We start from the raw sequence: 22,873 nt of genomic DNA, 5'->3' as shown, positions 1-22,873 counted from the left end.
GTGCTGTTGAGAAAAAAGTTTCAGTGACGTGTCGATTTATTTTCAATACGACTGGCGATAATAGGGTTTGTGGCTCAATTGCTGTTTTTGTACACGTAATTTAATAACCAGAACATATGCTGAGTAGATCCCTGTTAATATCTGTCAAGTTCACACCGCATTAAATGAAACTCTACTTACCAAACGTGAGCGGTATGCATTCCTTTGAAGTTCTGCTTATTGTTCTAACCGGGGTTCTTAAAACCTTGATGTTTCTGATAAAGACGCTCTCAAGAGTAACAACATGGCTGTAGCTGAACAGAGAGCAGGCTTTTCATGGTCAAATTAATGTCGAGACTGGTGTAAACTCTGCAGCAAGGGTCTTACATTGTTACACCTGAAGAAGACCTACTGTATAAAATCGGAAACGAGCTGAAACATAAATCGTTTTCGCAGTTTTTATAGTTTTCTTTCAGAATAATTTAGGTTTACGAACCACACTCCCTGGGCAACACAAAAATTCAAATTAAGAAATTTAGATGGCGATTGTGAAGAAATGTATCAAATATATATATTTTTAGTGTGGATTGGAAGGGCCGTTTGTTGGGGGACATTGTCGTAGATAACAGGAAAGTGGTTTGAAGAGCTGATTGCCTTAAATGTTGCACGGTTATATAGCATTCAAAATAAATGATAACGATAGCACTAATAGGAATTATTTCCAAAATGGTTAGAAAATACGTTTTTCTTTTCTTAGCAGTGGGAAAGTACCGTATAAAGTACAGTCAAAACAGCGTTGTTTTCTTCTTCAATAAGCTGTATTGAGGAAATCCCACAAATGCCGAATAATAGTATAATAGTTATATAAATATCTAAATTATATTTAATTTATAGAATTTAATTGTTTGCCTTCCTAAGTCCATGGCTTTGTTTTTGAATAAAAACCTGCAGGTTCAGAAAATTCAATATTCTGACTTAAAATTCTTAATAAATGCAGTGAATTGTACATATGTAAGACAAGGATGAGAAATTGATATATAGTAACTGAGGCTTTTTGTTAAACAAAGCTGTCTATGGTGCGTCAAAGCCCAGATGTTTTGTGTTTCACACTGGAGATCACTCATTGTCCTAGAAGGAATGCTGTTGTAAGCAGAGGACTTGATGTATCAACACACATCTTTAATGAAACTTTCTTACATTTAAGAGACTTCATAGTATCCATCGAGGATTTTGGCAAGCCTGGAGCTTCCTCGTAGAGAATATATGTCGTATACTGTATAAAAGAACCCCTTAAACTGATGGTGTTGGGAAGGTGTTATTTTAATTAAAACAAACCCCACACCTTGGAGATGTATCTAATATTCTTGCATATTAACAGTAGCGGCAGAAGCTAATGGTTACACATGGATTACTGCTGTTTTTTATTTTGGTGGAATCTTGAACTTTGCGTTTTTATGGCAAGCGCTGACATAATTTCATCAAGACTCTCAGGAGCTTATTAAAGTGATCTGAGGCCTGCTTATTAATATCTTGTAACATTTGATTTCATTCAAATGAGCTGTTCTGTAACAACTGATAAAGCCAACGTTTCTAACAGTCAATGAATTTTATTTGTATATTATCTTTATCTCGAGTGATCAAAAACACACAGAACTAAAAACTGATTTTATGGCGAAAGTACATTACTATCTGACCTTGTTTTAGCTACACCATTTCTTCCTGTCCCTTTCACTCACTTTAACAACATTAATAGTATGTTAATCTGCTGGAGGATTTTGGTTTATTGTGATAGACTAGACTTCACGAGCAAGTTTCACTCAAACATTCAGCCACCCTTAATTTATGAACTGTCTGCTGCTTGTACTCTGTGAAACACTTTGAATCACATCATAAAACAGTTGGTTAAAACTACTTCTTCTACTGAACTGTTGTGCTTATTTCCAGAGCGAAGGCTATCCAAAAAGGTTTATCTTCTTAGTTTTTTAATGTGCCCAGAGCTCAGAGATTTCTGTCTTTTTTAACCTTGCTTGTCTAGATAACACTAACTTTAAATCTCAAACAAGCCTATTTTAAAATGTAAGGCCTTATTTATAACAGAACTGTGGAAATAATGGTTTAAACAGTCACTTCATAGATTTTCTCAATGATCCTTGAACAGCTTACAAAGCATGTTCTTAATGCCTTTCCATGTTTACTTTAAAGTTCACCCTTTCCTTGGACCACAAAAAAGAACTTGAACTCTGAACTCACCCAACTTTATGATTATAATGGTAGGTGAAGTTCTACCCATCCCATAAAATTCGAAGGAGATACGTTTCATAAAACGTCTAACAATGTTCACACTTTTGTTGTTGTTTATTTGCAGCACATCACAAGCCACCTGAGAGAAATAAACCCAAAGTGGTCACTCCAATAACAACAATAAAGAAGCTCCTTTTTCAATCCAGAGGAAGAAAAAACTCTAAAAGGAAAATGATTGCTTTCACTGTATGAAACTTCTCCAATGCAATGTACGACTGAACTTAAACTTAAATACTGTACATCTTCTGATTATTTAAAGATAAGAAATACTTACAGTAATGTGGCTTACATTTAAAAAACAAATGGAATATTCCAGTTATTTTCAATTGTTTGAACACAACTGTCCTATTTATTTCAATGAAGAATTCACAAAGATCACTACAAACAAAACAATAGTGAAACCCATTCTAATGCAAATAACTTCCCTTTTCTGTTTAATTATGTCATAAAACATTCAGGCAGTAAAATATGACAAATAGCATATGGGACATCCTTGACATTAACTCATAGGATTTCAAATCCCGATATTCTGCTTTGTGGAAGAAGGAATCAAAAAGATCAAATTGATTAGGGCCTGTCAGACATTGAAACTCAAACAGCTGTGCTTAGCAAAAATGTTGTGGAATATGAAGAAACACTAAATTTACACGGGGCAACTGTCAGTGGTCATTAGTTTAGTAAGCAGCTGGCACCTAATGGGCTAGATGAGCTGAATACCTCCTTTCATTTGTAATTGTTTTAAGACATATTATCACATGATAAGTAGCATAAAAAGGTGGAAAACGACAATCAATTTAGCTTGCAGAATATCCATTTCCATTTGTATGAGCCCTTACACTTCCTCGGTATTCTAAAGGTGGACACTATTCTAATGTCCTGCACTTCTAATACATTCTATTTAACTCCATAAGCTGCTCGACATCCAACGAGCTGTATGAGATTAAAATTGGCCATTAACAGTTCGGTCTTTATTCCTGGCACTCTAGGGTTAACTTTCTATTTTAAGTACACCACAGATGCTGTGTACAAGTAATGGGATAATGGTTTAATCTTCTGCTTATTCCTTCTTAATATTTGTCGATTTATATTACTTTATAACGTTTTGTACACTCCATAATACCTGTAACTTGAAAGAGTTTTTTTTCCAGAAACCCTTCCTTAATTCCCTGTGTCACCTCTCTTTCTGCAATTTACGGATGACCACACGACCTTCAGCGGCATCACCTCTGACTTTGACAGATATTCTGCTGAAAGTGGCCGGTTGGATTCAAGCTAAAGCCCAACTCTCCAGGAAGGAAAAAGGCACCCACTGTTCACATGCTTGCTTTGGATCTTTCAAAAGGGCGAACAGGATTCCGGCGCAATATTTACAATGACCACTTCCTAATGCTGGCCAGAGGCCCATGGGAAAAAAAAAGAAAAGACAATCGTGGAACAATAGAGACTGGAATCATAGGGAGCTAATTCACAATGGGGGAAATCCACTAAGGTAGATACGCCAAAATGTCAGCTGCACCACTTCATTTCCACTCAAAGACAAAAATATCTTCAGAAAGGCATCAGTGTCGGGTCAGATAACCGCAGGATTTAGTGTGACGAATCTTTGAAGTATTCAAGGAAGGTGAGTTTTAATTCTACTTGCACTGCTCCTCAACACTGAAGGTGTGGGGTCCATGTAAGCAGCAGGCCGGTCAGATATACAAGGCTGCAGCATCAGTAGGACAAGATTGAACAGGGCCTCACAGCACAGACCTCGGCATGCAAGCACATGCAGCCACTGAACAGAAGCTGGCTGATCTGGGAAGTGGTAATGGAACCCAATGGTGTGTGAAATGGCCAACCAGGCCCCACCTACCCCTTTGTGGTGATCGAGTGCTTTCCCTGCATGCTAATATCACCAACACATGGGCATCAGGAAATACTGCTGTGAGCTTCCGAACTTTGATGGTGCGATCATTTAGTGTGCCGATTGATCTGCATGCGTGATAACTTACACTAACTCCCTTGAAAAACATTGCGATCTCTAAGCAATAGACTGAATTCTCTGGAGAAATTAGACTAAGTTATATGTTTATGTTAACAAATAGCCCCTGTAGTATTTCGTAATTAACTACAATCATGTGCTAAGCAACAATAAATGTGATGGGGCGATCGCCAAGCTAGCTATCTGGTTTTGAGCCATCAATTATAAGATTAACCTCACATAATTGGAAAACACAGGTTCTCTGGAGATTTTTTTTTCTCCTTATCAAATAAATGTCTCTCCCTCGATTTGCACAATTAAGTGAAAGAAATATCTTTGGCAAGGCTCTTGGGTGGTCTCTGGCTAGGTTTTTAATGATGCTGTGCCATTCCCAGAACAAGTGAAAATGCTGTAACGATCCAAATGCGAGCAAGTTGGAACATTAAAAAAAACATGCATTGTTAACAAGACTGCACTATCTATTGTACGAAAGCTATAGTGCTAGTGCTTAGTCTCTGGCGGACCAGTGTATGATCAGTTTCTAATTTATTTAGAAGATTATCATAGATCTGATTGGATGTGCACTCTAATATGGACAAAACATCACCATGCAAAAGATTGTCTTCAACAAGTCTGTTGGTTACAGAATAAATGCATATTTACACTACAAAACTTTTGCTCAGTGGCACTCCTGTGTTTGAAATGGCACAATTACAAGTACTTCACAACAGTGGACCACAATATTTTTAGTAAAACAAATAAAATGGAAAACAGAAATAATTTATACAGTAGCACCTTTTATAAAACATTTTTTAAATGTTCGGGGGGATATCAAAGTTCTGACTTTCATAAGAACATTTGCTAAAATCAACTATAAGTACACTGTATCTGAAACTGCGTTTAAGTTTTTGTAAAAAACAAAAGTGGACTTTAACCTTTATGTAAGGTTTTACAAAATGAATCCCCGGTGGAAGCCGAGCTGATAAAAATAAATTAAAAAAAACAAGCGAAATCCCTCTGATGTCATCCGTTAGTTCTCAGCGTCAGTGAAAACACCTCCTGCTAAAACAGGGAACAGATCTTCCATCCTCTCGGGTTTTGGCCTCCTGGAGAGACTTTTGGTGACGCAGATTAAAATGGACAAACGGGTACAAACACCACACCTGGAAATTAGAGGATGTTTTTATTCCATTCAAGCCAATCTTTACACAGGTGCAGGAGAAAGAGGGATGACACTTCTCACGATAACCTCTATAGCAGTAAATCTACACACGGCCAGTTGCACAGACTCGTTGCGGTACATGCAATGCAATCAGTACAGAATAACATTCACCTTAAAATTAATAAACCTTTTTAAAAGGAAAACGCATCAGATGGCCAACTTGATCATCGTATGACTGTGAGTCCCTTTGGTCCTAATCATCTCTCAGAGCTCACTCCACATCATCTCTGAGGTTAAGGAACTACCAGACCTTTGGTTTCTGTCCTTCAGAAAGGTGAGCAGTGGGTCAAGGGCTTGCTTTTCCACGCAGCAGTAATTAAGGTCATACTTAATCATCCAGGTTAATCACGTCAGAGAATATGCTAGTATCTGTGGTGTTAGGCAGATAGTAAGACGTGGAGCTGGTGTATTAGTTTTACCCATTACTACCAGTGCCCATGTACACATCTAGATAGTGCTCAAAGAGACAATCACGACACAACCCCCTGCTGATTAGTCTTCAGCGCCAGAGGAGCAATAACACAGCTCAGACCCTACAGCACATACATGTACAGTGCACACAGCTAGACTACAGCTAAAATCACAGAGAACAAAAATTAACAATTTTTACATTTGACTCTTAGTTGAATTATCCTGTTCTCCCAAGACAGTTGCGTGCCGGTGATATTATGAGATATCCACAGCGCAAAAGGAACAACGTACCGGACAGACACACTATGCAGCTCAACCATAGCCTTGAAGTTCAATTCGTTTCAGCTGTAACACAGAACATACCGGTTGTCGCACCCAACCAAAACTAACGAAGTTACAGATCGAGCGGGTACTAAGCCTGTGCATTTAAATTTCGGGGAGGACAGTCTAAATAAGGGGAGAAAAACACACAAGCCCATTTTATAATCTGCAAAAGCTTCTGCAACCAAGCCTATCTCCAGACTGCCTCCCATCTTCCACAACCCTGCTGCCACCTCAGACCAAGCCCCTCCCCCCAGCGTCCGGATGTGATGTACATCAGCAAAACAGGAACTGGTGACCTGGAAGTTGATGTCACATAGAGGTCAACTTCGCTCTTCCTGCGGCTGAGCACTGTAAGTTTATTATTAAGGTGTTATTATTTGTTTTTGTTTATCTCGAGTCTCAATTTCAGTCGTCTAAATAAGTGTGTCCATAACGGTCCTTCACTTTACAGGTGTGGTATATCTGCCTGCTAGTTTTCGGTCAGAAAGGGATCGGGAAGCGTTTCAGCGCTTAGTGTTTGTACATTATTTAGTCCGTCACTCTTCATCTTTCTCATTTTAACGTGTATTGAACGTGAATTCTGAATTATCCAGTTCGCAGTGACATATGAAATTATGCGATTTGCAAGCTCACGCCATAGTTTGCAGTAATCCCGAGAGAAGAGAAAGATATCCGCCCAGATTAAATGTAGCATTTGCGGTGTGTCATGCTAGCGATCACCACAAAAGAAATCCTGTTTAAACTGTGATACATGCATTTGCGTTTTTATCGCTGCGTAAAGATAGTTGTTGTTGGAGTGGGCTTCCCTGGCGCATTTGACTGTATTAGTCACCCGTTTTGACAGCTGTTGGATGATGACACCGGTCGATTCGGACCCACACCAGTTTTGAAACTGAACACGCAATAGAATATATAGTATCTAAACGTGTACTATATCTACTTGTTTACTTTGTTACTTTGTTTTTTCTGTTTAAGTGTAGCAAAGCATGATGTATCGGGGGTTAAAATCACAATTGTACGGTATGTTTCAATGAAAACGGAGCTTGTGAACAGTAGTGTGCCAAGTTTATATCCAGAATGTTATTGCGTATGGTTAGGCTCTTTATATGTGTGTAAGCATGCATGTGTGCACAGATGTTTGCAGAATTATTAAGGTGTGGAGTTTGAGGAGTATTTAAAGAGCAAACTCACATTCCTGTGTTTAATTTAGTAAAGTACTCCTAACTCTCCAATTGGCATAGGTGGGCCAAATGACCTCCTCTCTTTTGCAAGCTTTCTTGTGTTTTAATTTTGATAAAAACGCAGCAGTGAAGCAATATAATTAAACCAGTCCTGCGTACAGCTCAAAACTTTTACTGATATCATACTTGACTCGATGTGATACTATAAAGTGGGCTCTATAAGCAAGGAAAACTATGCAATAAAAAGTGTACAGTAAATGCGTTTTAAAAAATGCATTCCAGCTGCTGAAATGTGGCATGCCTGTAGAATCACAAAGGTTAGGTCTATATATTTGTATAATTTGACAGTACCTCTAATAATTCCTCTTAAAATAAATAGCTCATAAGCAGTGGTGAAATAACACAAAGCAGACATACTGTTCAGAAAGGGTGGCAGAAAAGCTTGGCATTCTTTCTGTATATTTACTGCACGATCAGTCACTGAGAAGCAGTAACCTCCACTGGGCCAGATAAGCCTGATCCAACGCTCGATCATGCACGTGTGTTTAAAGGCCGGAGCATTTGTCAGTGATTGCTAGAACACTCGAACAGGTATGGGTGCCTACCTTTTCTCAAGGAAGTTATTGCAGTTTAGAGCACGCAGTGTGCTGAAATGCGCACTGACAGGCCTCTGGCAGTATGACCCTGTCCAGTGAAAGTCAGACGTGGACACTGTCCTTGAGCGGATCGCCTCAGTCTGCCTGCCTTAGTCAGCCAAGCTACGCTAGCAGTTGCCTGCATTGCCTTTAGGAGGTGTTAATTTGCAGTGGCTATCCTTCCACCTGCCCAGGGGGAGTCTTGCACTTTCACTTAGCTGTCTTAAAAAATCGAAACTGGGATTAGCAGAGGTGATAGAGTAGTAAAGTGTTTTGTCTCATGATGGAAATTAATGTTCAGCCTTAGCACAGCATTCATAGGTACATCTGGAGACATTCATACCCACTTCTAGACACAGCGGCAGTCAGGCATGCCGGCTTGTTTTGTCACTACAGAAGGAATCATTAGTGTGTCAGTGCACTGTACCAAACTGTACTGCTGTCTTAAATGATGTCATGCTCATACTGTAGGTCCCTTGGACTGACCATCACATTTAAGTGTAACAATCCATATTGCCCTGCTAAATCAGGTGTATTATTTATGCTGAATCCAAAATGCATTTGCATCTGCAGAAAGTGCTAGATTCCTGTGATCAGTCATCAGTTTAAGTGCATTGCTTAGGATGGTCATGTGGCTGAAAGGAAAATCAAGTTTCATCTCCAAAGAATGAAAAGAAAAAAAAAACAGGAGAGATGCCAGAAGCTCATCCACAACAAAAACAACCATGCATTAACAGAAGCCAGAAATATACAAGTTTTCCCAGTGCAGTTCAAAAGCATTTCCAGTCTATTTGGCCTATTCTTATTACATTGTATGGCTGTTTTTTGTGCTTTGATCATACAGCAAGAAAAGGGATTGTGATCCTGCACCCTCTGCATTTTTGTTTTTCTCAATGTTTTGTGCAGGAGCGCCAATGCTTTAATAGACTGAGAAAAATAGAGAGAAGGAGATTTAAAGATATGTATCCAAGTGGACCCATATGTGCATGGGAACAGTAAGGTACTGGCAATGCTGCAGTCTTTTCCACATGTGAAAGGGTTCAGCTGCATGTTGGCAAAGCAGTGCGGTGACTTTGGTGGTCCAGCCATCCTCCATAAACAAATCACATGGCAAGGCATCCTAATATTTATGATTGTAGTAAGGCTCTCTTTAGGCAATTTATCAGTATAGGATTATAGAGTGCTCTCATTTTCCGTTTAGACTTCACACTAGCCAGGTTTGTTGTTAATATTGTAATACTTTTCTGCAAGATCAGGGTGTCTGAATTTGTGCTTTTGATTGATGATGTTGGCATGTTTCTTATTCAGATGGGAGACGCAATTATTTAATCATGGCTGGCTTAATTAATCAGTCGTGTTTGGTTTACAGCATATGGTTTTGTAGCCTCCAGACCTCAGAAGCTCTACTTTACTGTACAACTGTTAATTTCCCCCATTCCTCCTGTAAATGCCCATATCATTCATCACAGAAGGGCAGAGCCGTTCCTGTAGAAAATAAAGAATGAATCGGCGTGGATCAGCCAGATCAGAGCTCAGGTTGGGCAGAGATGTCTCTGTTTTGAGCACAAGTGATGTCACCAGCCTGCTTGGACTGGGAATGCCAGCTCTCAAGAATTAAATGCAGTGAAACCATATATTGAGTGCTTGGTCATGGTGGGATTGGGCTTAACTCACTTGGCTAAGAATCAGCCCCAGGCCTTAGGATGAGGAGGCTGGGACTCCCTTTCAGAGTGAAGGAGGGAAAAGGGATGCAAGGTAAAAAAGGGCTCACCCACCGTGCGGTATGTAGAGTTTTTTTATTGAGGAAGTGACGTCAGGAATGATGACGAGTTAGGGCAGCTGAGGAGCAAGAGAGCTTGGCTGTTGTCAAACAAGAGAGCTTGTTTTTTATTGCAAAACTCAGCTCTGGTAATATAACATCTTTCTTAAGTTATCAGGGGCCCGCAGGCTTACAGAGGTGACAGGGAGAGGAGCCTCTCCTGCATATAGCTGAGTAATCGGCAAATTACAAAAATCATTCACAGTTCCTATTTTTTTTATAAGGTTGAAGGCATAAATTGACTTGTTTATCACAGAATGAGAGATTCAGAACTGCAGAACGTGTACACAGGCAGATCCATATTATGGTCTGGTGCCTGACACATTGGAAATAAGGACTCTTCCACCATGTAAATGAAAAAGGGGTCTGACTGACTAGCCCTTTTTACAGAACAGTGGCTGTTTATTTGCAGATAACACATGCAAAGAAAATAAAACAGTTGCAATCAAAATAACGTTTGCGTTGCATTGTATCTGCTTAGTATATATTTTAGTAAAGCAGTGCGCAGCAGAACGTTAGTCTATAACCTCAGTTTATGTTAAATCCAATAACAATAATGATTCGATACAATGAAATTCACGTATTACAGTTTGTTGATGATGTCATTTGTTAATTATTGCAGAACATTTTTAACTGACACCACGAGCTCTCTAGAGGCGCAGTAATGTAAATAAAACATCAGAGCTGTAGCTGACAACGTGTAGCTACTCCCCTTTGTCATAGCTGTGTTAGAGAAAGTTACTTTAACAAATACATTACCCTTGCAGATTGCTTACATCAGGAGTTACCTTTTTAAAAAAAAGTAGTGTGGGGAAAAAAAACTTCAGTTCCAGTGATCTATATAGTTGGCATATTGTTACTATGTAAAGTAATCCATTACCTTTTAAAAACCATTGGAAAAAGTCATTCCTTACACAAGTAACTTTGATGAATTAGTTTCTAAAGTAGTTTTTCCCCAAACCAAGTAGTGTGTTTGGATAGGACAGTTTGGCACATGTGACACATACCTCTTAGCTATTAAATAATGCCAATATGAAAACGAAAAGGCCGCTTTCATTAATATTTTTGATGTGGGTGTAGCCTGCAGGAGTGGAGAAAGTGTTGAGCTACTTGGAAAGAAATGACTGCTTGTTTGGCTGATGTTGTGAATATTTAATGGTGTGTATAAAAACGTGAATTCGGAGTTCAAAGTGCACGGCCGAGTTTGGAACTCGCTGACAACCTAATAAAAATCTCTTGCTCTCCCTGCATGCCGTAATGGATAATTAAATATTAATTGCAAAAATTGGTGATGCATGTGCAAGTCTGCGATAGGACTTGGAAATCATTGCAAAATCTTTGTGGTGCGCACTGATTTTGTTTTGTAAAGAAAGGCAGTATAATGTGACTGTACTGCATAATGAGTCTTGTTATTTCTTTACATTTATTTAAGCATATGTCATTTCTGGGATCAATCAAAACTCAAATCGGCAATCCCAGGAAAAAGGTCCTACACATCCCTGTGCATCTTTGTCAGCTCGTTCAGATTTGCACAGTGTGCCTTTTCACTTTTTGTTTGTGCTGTTATGCCAGATACAGTCCAAACAGATGAAGACTATTGGCTTCATTCGCATACAGAGCGAAATCCTTCCCCTCTCTGCTCTGCGCAACAGGTTTGCAGTCCTTCCTTTGCTTACTGTTTGCCTATATTCTAAGTGGTATAGTGAATGGAAATGTTTGCTTTCTTGGGTGCTTTATAGGGGGTGTATATATTAAGCTTCTTGTAGGGTGTTCAGGATTTCTGTAGTTGTGAATGTGTAAAAATAGGACATTTCTTGTGTATCATTAGAAATCACACAGGATAGTAATAGTCAGATTTTGTAGGCTATTTATTAATACCTCTTCCTCTTCATGAGTGAAAGCACCTTGACAGTAGGTGTCTGTGGGAGACTGCTCGTTCTGTGTGTTTCTTTAACTATTGTTTTATGCAGCAGATTGTCTTTATCGTGCGGGTAACATTTTAGCGATTCTAATCTGAAGGTCCCAAACAACAGGGTTTACCCTGAAAGTGACCCTGTGGGCTGAGAGCCATGCGGCGCTATCTCCCTGACTCGGGCCGCGCTAAATGAAAACAAGCTGACGCGTTGCCTTCTGAGCCGTCCCCTAGACGTACTGGGGCTCATGTGGCCAGAGTGCAGATTCCAGGCGTGGCCCGCTGAAGTGTAACTCGTCCTGCTTTAGCAGGATTGAACTTGACCCATTTCTACCCCTCGGTTCCTTTTCCAACTGGGACTAAAACAACAACAAAAAAAAAAACCTTAAGATGGGGAATTAAAAATTCGGCGCAAAGTGTTTGCATTATCCAAGAGAACACACACAATGCAGGGTTCCCAGAATATATGTTACATCAGATTATCCTTATTGCTTTCCTTTAATTAACAGCAGTTCTTCGACTTCAGCTGTTGGCGTCGAAATTCTGTTTCCAATGTGTGCCTGATATTTTTGTTATGTTTTCAGACGTACCTGCGTTGCAGTGACCTGTAGTGTTGGGCAGTGTATGTCTGAGCGTACGGTGTGAAAAGGCTTTTTGCAGTGTTGAAGAAAAGGAAGTAGTTGGGGTTGTCCGATTATATTCTTTCTTCCTCTCATTCAAGGAAGGGCTTGCCGAAATCTGACTGGTGTGCGATTCCTTAATGCCTAGCAGTTTTATCTTCTTGGTCAACAGGATCTGTGCACAAACATGAATTGCATGATGTACTGTTGCATGATCATTTTAGAAGAATAGCTGTGTTGTATCCATATTCATATCCTTGCACTTTTCTTCTGATACACCTACTCATAACAAAATCCTTGATAAACCAGAAGGCACATAAACTGTCTTAATTGCTTTATGTCTCACAGATAAACTAATTCTAAAACAGGGCAACTTTTCTTTTTAGCTGAAGGCCTGCCTGAGGCACAGTGTCCTGAGTGCTTGCTCAGGCAGGAGCACTGCAGCCCAGTGCTGTTTCAGGTGAAGGGGGGGAATTTGCGCAGTTAGGGCTTTCCAGTGTTTGAATAGATTAAGCTATAAGAAGTTTAAGAAGACTTGATCCGGCTGATGTTATTGCACGTAGGGGATGTGTAAAACGGAGAGATTTCATGCTTTTCTGGCAGATCTGAATTCCAGAGTGTAACAGTGAGGTGGTGTATCTTAAGGATATTAGCGTTAACCTATTAGAATGGCGTTTTCATTGGAGGGGAGCCATCTTCATGCTGAGCCTGTGTTGGTGCTCGAAGCCGTCCTGTCCCTTCCGTATCCTCCTCCCAGCCTCGGCAGCCTCTTGACGGATCGCCAGCCATTTCCTGCCTTGTACACCAGCGCTAATTGGAAATTTGGGTGGCCTTGCTTATTTATTTTCGTGGAATGGCGCGGGTTATATTTTCGTGGTACTTTCTCAGCAGTGCAGCATTTCGGACCGGGGGGTAGGAAGAGGGGCTCAGATGTGCCTCACGGCATCTGATGCAGCGCTGTCAGCCTGCGGGAGGTCTGGCTCCTGTTTTCCACTGTTCAGATGCACGCAGAACCTGTCGATCTAAGTGTTCCTAACTGAGTCTGTACCTGTAGTGCTCCAAGAAATAATGGCACTGCCCTGTAATTACTAAACGCCAAAGACAGGGCCCGCTTTACAGCTGTTCAGAAGTTGTAAACTTCTGAGGCACTTGTTGCATGCACTGCTGTACAAATTGTTCTCGCTTTGCAGAAATAGTTGCCCCTTTTGGCTGTAGCGTGAAAAATATTAGCTTACTCTGTTGACCAGATTGTGACGCCCAAAGGACTCATTTGCATTTTATCTGCAGTGCTGCAGAAGATAGAAAAATCATGGCCCTGGTTCTTTTTACCTCTGTTTGTGCACAGACGTGTTGTTCAAGGCTATTTCATACGCAGTGTTTGAAGGCAACATCATTTTGCCCCAGGAAAGAGCCGCCCGCTGTGATGCAGCAGGTCAAAACCAGATCGACTCAAGCAAGTGCATTGAGACGATTGCCTTTTAAAATGGCTCATCGTCTCTCCTCCGTGTGCAGGGAAAGTGTCTCCTTGCTTGAGGTTAAACTGGAACTCGAACCTGTCCCATTTCTGCTTCTTGCTTCTTTAAAAACTTTACTTGAAAAACAAAATCAATGTTACTTTCTTTGTGGTTCACTGTATAAACTTGAACATCAGCCACTTTGGGCAGTGGACCCACCTTAATAAGTCGGCCTAGGGTGTTTACTAGTTGTTATTCATTTCTTCTGTTATTGAGATATTTCACTGAAAATGTTGCATTTGCGTGGAAAAGAAAATAATTCCCTTTTACTTTTCTTTGTTTTCCAACCTCATAGCTTATATTGAGGAGTTTAGAATGTAATGTGGTTCTGTGCAATTTTCCATGCTGTGCTTTGGGTGTTCAAGCTGCCTCATAAATCTATTGTTGATTGAATTAGCATGGGGGGGGCTAATTGCTGAAACCCACTTGTTCCCCTGTTGTCTCAATTTCCACGGCTCTGAGCATCAAAACGCAGCATGTCTTGCCAGGTAGCAATTGGTCCAAATCACTGGAGAAAACAGAGTGAATGATATGTGCTCATGATCATAGTGCTGATTTCTACAGAAATATATACAAAGACATAATTTAAGGGTAAGTACTTCATAGGGAAGGCAAGAGAAGATGTTTGAAGAAACGCAAAGTGTGTGGTCAGAATCAGGCACATGTCGAATTAGAGAGGCTGCGATACAGGAGATAACAGTGCTGCTGTGGAGGCCTAAACCAAAACAAAAGGTCTGGGTTTTCTTCTGGTACTGTAGCAGTAAGGGCAGAGCAAACGGCTGTGGAAATAGTGATGTCATTGCTTTGGGCAAAGAATTTAACAATGCGTTGGACGAGTGTTTAACACAGGTGCTCGCTTAATGAAGTAACTAGAGAGGAAAGGGAGCTCAGTAATGAACGGTTGCGTCGCTACAGAGGTCGAAATGCGTGCTCTGAGAGCTCGAGGAACTCACCTGGAACAGACTGCGTTTTTCCACTTGCTCTCAACACAGTGAATATTACATGGACAAACTGGAATCGTTTCAGCAGAATATTTATTTAAAAGAAGACTATTAGCCAGTGATTGGAGAACTGCAAATCTGAAATCCATTCACCATAAAAGGGATAAAATAGCAAAGGAGCTACAGAGCCAAATGTACTCTTCACAAGAGAAACAGCTCAGTGAAAGAGATTTTGAACTTCCTGTAACTTTTTTGTCACCACCAAGCCCAAGTTGAACTGATGTTCTATAAGCTGTTCTAATTTGATAGTGTACTGTATAGACGTTAGTGAGTGTTTAGCCTAATTACTCATGAGAGCCTGTTAATGTAGGCCTATAGTATATTTGTATAAGATCATATTGTGTTTTACTGTTTCATTTTTTATGAAGCCAAGTTTTACACTGTGCCACATGTTTTTGTCTTGTTCCCAGGAATTTATTCCTAGTTAAACTGAAAACAAAAGGGCTCATGATGCCCTAGCTGTAGCACACTGCCAGGGATATGGTCTCGATGCTCAGAAAGGTTTTAGTTTAGATAAGCAGCAAAGCAGTGAAGCAAGCCCAGGAAGCAGGAGATTAATTATCCTATAACTTGGCTATATGGATTTTTCTCTTAGTCCCACCCTTAACAGTCCTAAATAAATCCTTCAAAGCTTTCATCAAATTTTCTGCTCATTTTGGCGGTGCTGGCAGGCGGCAGTTTGGCCACCCAAGGGACAGTCTTGTGACCAAGGTCAAGAGCAAATGAAACAGATTGTTTGAAATATTCTGGCTCATTTCTTCCGAGAAGTGTATGTCCTGTGCGATATTTCTCACCATTGCTCAGAGAGAGTGCCTTCCCTGTGGAGTTTATCCTGAGAGCAGTAATGAACAGAAAGCAGTTTACACAGCGAGCAGTTTCTGTCTGCCCTTGCGCTGCTTTTATAAACAAACCCAGATCCCACCGTTGCTCATAGCTCTGGCAAGAGTGTCCCCTTGACAGCCCTGGGCCACCAGTTTCCAGAGCAGCACTTCAGTCAGAGAGGGATTGCCGTGCCTGTCTGAGTCTTTGAAATAAAGAGGACTGCAGTACGTAATGGGCAGTCTTCAGAATAAAACTAACAGGAAGATGCTGGAGTTCAAAGCTGTGCTTTATGGTGTTTTTTCGATGGTGCAGCTTGACCCTGACTATGGACTAAATTTGAAATCTGGTTCTAGACGTTTACACGGAAGGAAGAAAAAAATGAGTAATGTGGTGGGCACCTGTGTTCCCAGTCGTGCCGTATTTTGGTGTCCTTCAGGCCAGCTTCTGCCATGTCATGTCTTGTACCGTGTAAATCTAGTCAGATATGAAGAATGCGCTGTGTCTAATCTCAAACTCCAGATTAGCATGCTCTGTCTGAGTTAGGGGTCAAATATATGCATTTTAAAACTGGCAGCTATGATGTTTTTTTTAATTGTGCACAGCCTGTTCAGGTCTCTTGAAAAGCAGTATTTCAGTTGCACTTTCTGTTGTTTCAGATGCTGAAAATTGATATGATACCTAAGCTAAAGTGATACTCTGCATAATGTATATTAATCGCACTTTAATTGTCGTTCTTGTTTAGAGAAATATAGGCTATGCTTTGGTTATTTAAGAAAACATCTACTTAATACAGATGGTTTAAATACACTCACACGTTACAGAGGGTATAGCTTTTTTGTCAGCTGCCTAGAGCTTCTCAATGGAAGTGATTATTTTTGGTGGTCTGATATGTGAACTGTAATCAACAGTACTGCTTGTGCTGAAAATGTTACAAAGCTGGAATGTTGCATTTATTGTGGAATGTGTACTCGGGGGTCTCCACTGCCTTCGTCTCCGCTCAGTGCTCAACGCCTGTTTGTCCAGGATGCATAATCAAAACACATTGTGTTGGATTGCGCTTATGTTTCACTTCTCCATGGGTGGTAGAAATGGGGTGCGGAAACTGTGCCAAACTGGGCTTTCATATGCAGTTGAGCTGGAGTCAGACCCTTGCGCTTGGGAAAACAGCGTTCGTGCTTGCAAAGGGAGGCCTGCCACTCGCTAGAAATGGGGGTTTACCAAGCGGCACTGAAAAGGCTCTGTAGCTTTTGCCTGTGGGGAAAAAGACCACTTTGACTTAACAGCTGGTGTACAAAACAGAGAAGTAAAACAAAAAAGAAACTGCACAAAAGTGGAGTGGTCAAATACCATTGAATCTACTAAGATGCTTGTTATAGTTCAGCCCTGTTTAGTCACCGATTTTGTCATTTTCAAAGGTTGAAAACGTTGACAGCTTGTAGTTTGTTGATGAAATAAACAGCTTGTTTTCTGTTTGTTTTTAAAGGTTGAAGACTTCAGAATAGCTATAATATTCAATTCGAAGGGCAAATAAGAGTTGGAAATGTCTCAGGAGAAGGGGGATTTTAATGGCAAAAATGGAAACTTTAGGTGCTACATTTGACCTTTTCTGTAATAACATCTTTTATTAAACCTTCTTGAACATTAAAAAGGGACTCAATAGTGCAAATAAGTACCTAAAATTGTTTACTACTACTGAACAGGAAAGAATTACGTGTATTGTAGAATAGTTGAGAGAAACAGAGAGATAAAGTCACTCACTCTCTGGTTGCTCTTGGTTTACAAAACTCTGAAAGATTTTGGTTCCTGTATTGCAGCAGCGTATGTTATTGTGGGTGATTTCTGTTTTTCTCAGTGTAAACCATTATTTTGAAATAAAACTTATGTTGCAGGATCGGTTGTTCATGTTCAGTCATGTACGTCTGGCGTATACTTCCGAGGAAACATCTGTTATTGTGTCTTTTCCTCATAAACTTATACTTAGCGAACAAAACTAGTAAATTGTTGCAAATAATTTGTTGCTGAGACTATTTATTAGTGTTAGTTGAGACAGTAAATCATTAAATGTTACAGCTGTGTTAACAATCATTACTGCTACCCAGTAATTTTGTGGACCACAAAACTGGAGGTTTGTTTCAAGAACCCCTCCTGCTCCTGATTCGTTAATACTGTACTAATCACTTGCAGAATGTAGACCGTCCCCTGTTTCTTTTAAAAGCAGAACAGTACATAAAAATAAATTGTGTGCATTACTGTTCCGCAGAGCTTCAGTGCCTCAAAGTAATTCAAAATTATTCTATTTTTATATTCATATATTTGTGGTTTAATTTCATCCCCAAATTGCTCTTATAAACGTTTTGATAGTTTTCAGCCTTAAACATAATGTTTTGTTTTTCTGTGTTTTTTAATTTGTTAATTGTTGAGCTTTTTGCAGGTGTTTATTTGTACAAAAAGCTGTGCAGCTAGCTACCCTCCACAGAACGAATTGAAATTGAACTTGTCGGTGCCGTTCAAAAACAGGGGTAAAGGAATAGGAGATTGCCGGAGTCTGTTCTATTTTAAAACATGTCTTTGCCTTCAGCTGTCCAGGCAAAACCGGGAAATGTGAGAACTGAGCTTGTTGTGGGATCCCCAGGTGTCTGGATGGGGACCAAGAGAAAGAAGGAAGACGAAGGACTATCCCAGACAAATGACTCCGGCAATTGGGACTTTTATTCAGCACCAGCATCCCCCGGCTCTTAAAAACCACTGCAGTGTGTGGGACTCTGGCTACCGAGTCTGCTACAGTGCACAAGCTGGTGTGTGAGATACAGCTGCCAAGGCCACATGGCTGTAACATTTGAAGGGGATACTGAAAGGTTTATCCTGCGTAAAACTGAGCATGTTTCAGTATGAGTCCCCATTCACTCTGCGGGCATAATAAAAATAGTTTGAAACGGGCACACCCGATGGGAAAAATTGTAGGAAAATAAAAGCCAGATTTTAAAATATCCTCACTGGCTGATACGGTCAGCTTTCAAGGTTTTTGCTAAAACTCAAGGTGCATTGTAGGTAAGGAAGTAGATTGCGCATTTTGTAATAACTAGTGCTGCCAGTGCAGTGCTGTGAGGAATGGAGCAGGAAGCCTGGGAGAGGAGTGATGTCTGGGATTCTGAAGGATGATTTTGTACGGCCGTTCATAGTGTTGTCTGCTGCCCTCTAAAGCTCAGAAACGAAACTTTTAATTCTGTCAGTGTCTTCTACTGCAGTAAAGTATTACGTGGTGAAGTTCGGCCAGAATTTAAAATGTGGGGAAACGCTGTTTTATCTGAGCTGTGCGCAGTAGTAGTGGATGCTTGAGGCATACATAATGGAGGAACAATGAGAGGAAGAGCGAGACTCTTTCAAGAGATCTTTCAGGAGCAGGTGCTGCCATCTTTCTGATTTTCGAGCAGTTCCTTCGACGTGTGCGAAAGCACGCAGGTTCATGTAGAATTAAGTTTTCTCGCCTTTCAGAACATACGATTATTAGATAGCACAGCAGTTTGTGATTTTCTTATTTTCACTTTCAAAGATAGAGGGAAAATACGAGGATTGGATATTTTCTTTAGTTCTGTAAATACTGTTCGTGGGAGTCAAAAAACAGCTACAGCCAAGCAAACGCATCACGCCTCTAAGTGCTTTACAGTACAACGGCAGAAGCACAATAAGCATGTGAATCCTGAATTAAAAGCGCACAGAAGTAAGTTTAAGACATGATTTAGACTAACTTACTAGATCCAGTATGCTGGGCGATCATTCCACAACCTTGGGGACTCGCACTGAGACATGAGCGAAAGGACAGGGCTTTTTTTAAATCAGTTTCTGAGGGGTAATCACTAATTTATAAGTAGAGATAAAGATGAAAAAACAGGCCCTGACAACTGCCTTTGATCCAAGTGAAGTAAGTGTTATGCAATAAACAACAAAATCAGTTGTGAAGAGAAAGTGTGACTCCTTTCTTGTGATAGTGGCTTGTTGCCAGAGGACGATTGCTGCAGCTGTACTAGTACTCCAGGTGTCAGCAGCTTCCCAGCTATGCTTTTGCACCTTAAGAGTGTTTGGGTAACCTGTGAAGCACTGCTGTCATGTTAGTAGCCCTTCATCAAGCCTAAGTTATAGCTGTAAAGTGCAGCTTTTGAAACACTGCTAATAAAACAGTAAATCATCTGTAAATAATCTTACTTATCGCCATCCTTCTAACTTAATTGGAACCATGCATGTAGAACGCTTCACTCTGATACATTAAAGTGTTGATTAAAAAAAAAATCCAGAGAGGAAGTTACTGAAACTAAGTTTAGAGCTCAGCAGCTTTGCACTCCTCTGAAATGCATCATATTTCAAGATACTCCTCTGCGCGCCGACACAAAGATGCAGCACACATATGGATGCCACAGAATCTCGTAAGGGTAATTGCTTTTTACTGTGAGTTCGCTTTTATAGGCTTTTTCGCAGCGCTTGGCCCTGAAAGCCTTCACGGTGAACGTTGCACACGTTCAGCTCCTTCCACTGCGTGCTGTCAGCGGTGTTGTGCAGTGTGCATACACGTCCTCAGGAATCTCTCACTTCAGTCCGAACTAACACCTTCCAGAGCCATTTAACGCATGCCGTAGCGGTTTCATTGAAACATGGCTTCGGATAGATCTGCCGCTGTATAAGCTCAGGGCCCTTCCCCTCTGGAGCGGCGCTCAGTCTCTCTCTTCTTCTGTTGCCACATGAGCAGGGGGTCTTGACGTGGCGAAGGACGGGTGGTTAATTGCCGTTAAACGAGCATGGTGGTTGCCCCTTGGTCGGCCCTTTCTTGCTACAGGGCGAGTCGCCGCTCATTACGGCACAAGGCCGCGACCGGTATGTTTTCTCAGCAGGAGACTGAGACCCCCCCTCCTCCCCGCCCTCTGCTCAGTCTGCGGCCCCCCCGGGCCCGGGCAGAGTGACAGCTTGGAGCCGTTGCGTGCGAGAGAGACTTCAGCTGGTGCTGTGTGGTCTGGGTGTGTGGTCTCCAGGCCGGTCGAGAGGCTGCTCACGGGGTGGGTGAGAAAGACCGACTCTGTTTACTTTACTCTCTGGGCCTTGCGTGGACGCAGGAACCCTGCCCAAGGACTATTATCCAGCGCTGGGCCCTGCGAGGAAGTAGCGTTCAGGTCATGAGGGCCTGGGCCGACGGGGCAGCGCTGAGCTCAAGTGGATCTTGAGGGTCATGCGAATGGATACTGGGGGAATTTAGCAGTGTTAAATGCCGGGATTCGCTTTAAATGACAAAAGAATAGCACCTTCCCAGTAAACATTACAAGTTCAGTGGTACTTTGCTGTTGCATTTTTGTCAAAATGTATTTCAGATTTAAAAAGTCCTTTTTGGCCGCCAGCCCTAGCTTCTGCCAGTTGCTGCACTGAGGCAAATTATAAGTTATCAAATTTGCACTGTGCTGAGTAAAAGAGGAGGATTTTTTTTTTAAATCAGGAACAGAAATTGTTTGAGTGAGACACTTGAGGGGGAAGAAAAGAGTGCGTTTTAATAAAGTTGGATTCATTCTAATTACATTGAGCCTGTTCATTAATGTCACATACCTACCAAGATATATCCACGACATAACGCCAACGGGAGGCAGCTGGTTTTCTTGCGTGGGAAATAAAACCTGCTGGGAGGTGACGTAAGGTACAGTATGCAGGACTTTCCAGTCTGTACATTGACAGTGCTCTGTGCTTTCGAGTTCAGGCCTTGAGGTTCAACACCACCTTTCAGGTTTGCCGTCTTGTGGCCTTTGAAAGCGAATCAAGCACTCCTGTGCGAACAGGAACTTTGCCTCCTCCTTCAACTTTCAGCAAGTGCTTTGGACAGCCCTTGCAGGACAGATTGTAATACGTGGAGCTGGTGACAAATCATGATGCTGACCAGAAGCTTATTCTAAGGCTGTGCTTCATCCCAGAGCGTGATGTAAAATCGAATCTCAGCTGCTCTCTGAGTGAGCTCTGCCGCAGAGTTCTTTGAAGTGTCAACCTTACAGTTAAAGAATTCAAATACAAATTGTCTCAGCCAGTATCAATAACATGAAAAGTCACAAAAATAATACATAACATTTTATATAGCCTGTAAGCGACAAAGTCTAGAATAAATACACGCGTAGTGTTAAATTCCATATTTTTTTATATCGAATGTGAATGCTTTCACAGGAAAGTTATTTGCATTCACTTTATTAAGATGCTTTCATCCATTTTGTAAAAAAAAAGATATATATCAGCAATAGTTTGCCAGTGTTTTATTTTATGCAGATGAAAATACTCTCATCTCATTAAGCCTAATTTGAGGAAGTATTTTCAGTTTGGCACCAGGTAGCTTTTCTTTTTGAATGTGCTGCAGAAGTACAGCCTAAAGACTAAAAGAAATGACTGCGGTGCTTACTGGCTAACTATGCATGTAATTGCTCTTGGGACCTACAGTACCATGTTTTTAAACATTTTTAAAGCCTGTATGGTCGTCAATAAAAATAATTTAGCACCTAATACTGCGTTTTAGAGTGGTGTAATTCTCTACGGAGCTCAACCACATTCACACTCCGTGCCATCAAGTTTTGTTTAGCACATAACCGTGAGAGTAACTCCTGTAAATTATTGCAAAGCTTGCTCTGATCATGCCTGCAGTCCCAGAATGAATTGGATAATCCGATGCCACTCCATTTTATGTTCAGTTTGCGAGCACATTTTATGTTGTTCGTTTTAAGACTTTGAAAGAAGTCATGGCTATGCACGAGTTCGTATGTAGCTTTCCCAGTCTATTTTCCGATCACTTGTTCGCATTCTGCTCCATGCAAACCCTTGTTTATAGAAGGTGTATTGTTTTGGTGTAGAGGAGCTGAAGGTGGCTGCATTGCGCTGCAAAATGTGCAGTGTGTTCACCTTTCCTGGACCTCTGTCAAAGCTGGCCCAGATTTATTTGCAAAAGTTAGTGCTGTCGTTATTCTGTCTATTTACAATGTTGTTCTTTCTCTCAGTGAGGGACATATTATTCCCCTACAGCCAATAATAAGACTATAATCCCACTATTTTTAGAAGCCTGTAAAAAAGTGTTTTTGAATATTTGTTTCAAGTGTAACAATTTCTTTCCACTTTCTGTGACATGATTCTATTTTTCTATATTAGATTTATGTGTCTATTTTTCT

At 40.8% G+C, this 22,873-nt stretch overlaps 1 protein-coding gene across 3 annotated transcripts in view; it reads left to right on the top strand.

Annotated features, from left to right (window-relative positions):
* Nucleotides 1–6,476: 6,476 nt before the first annotated feature.
* The window catches only part of exoc2 (exocyst complex component 2), a 107,217-nt gene continuing 90,820 nt past the window's right edge, over nucleotides 6,477–22,873 (top strand). For 2 of the 3 annotated variants that reach the window (XM_069190917.1, XM_069190915.1), the window contains exon 1: nucleotides 6,477–6,550. The gene's annotated coding sequence lies outside the window, so the exon portion shown is untranslated. Of the gene's footprint in view, nucleotides 6,551–6,570; nucleotides 6,652–22,873 lie in introns of those variants that run through there. The other variant, XM_069190916.1, reaches the window with a different exon arrangement.

The sequence above is a fragment of the Lepisosteus oculatus genome, chromosome 6, assembly GCF_040954835.1.
Source record: "Lepisosteus oculatus isolate fLepOcu1 chromosome 6, fLepOcu1.hap2, whole genome shotgun sequence".
Classification (NCBI taxonomy): Eukaryota; Metazoa; Chordata; class Actinopteri; order Semionotiformes; family Lepisosteidae; genus Lepisosteus; species Lepisosteus oculatus.
This window is presented reverse-complemented; position numbering and strand designations above follow the sequence as displayed.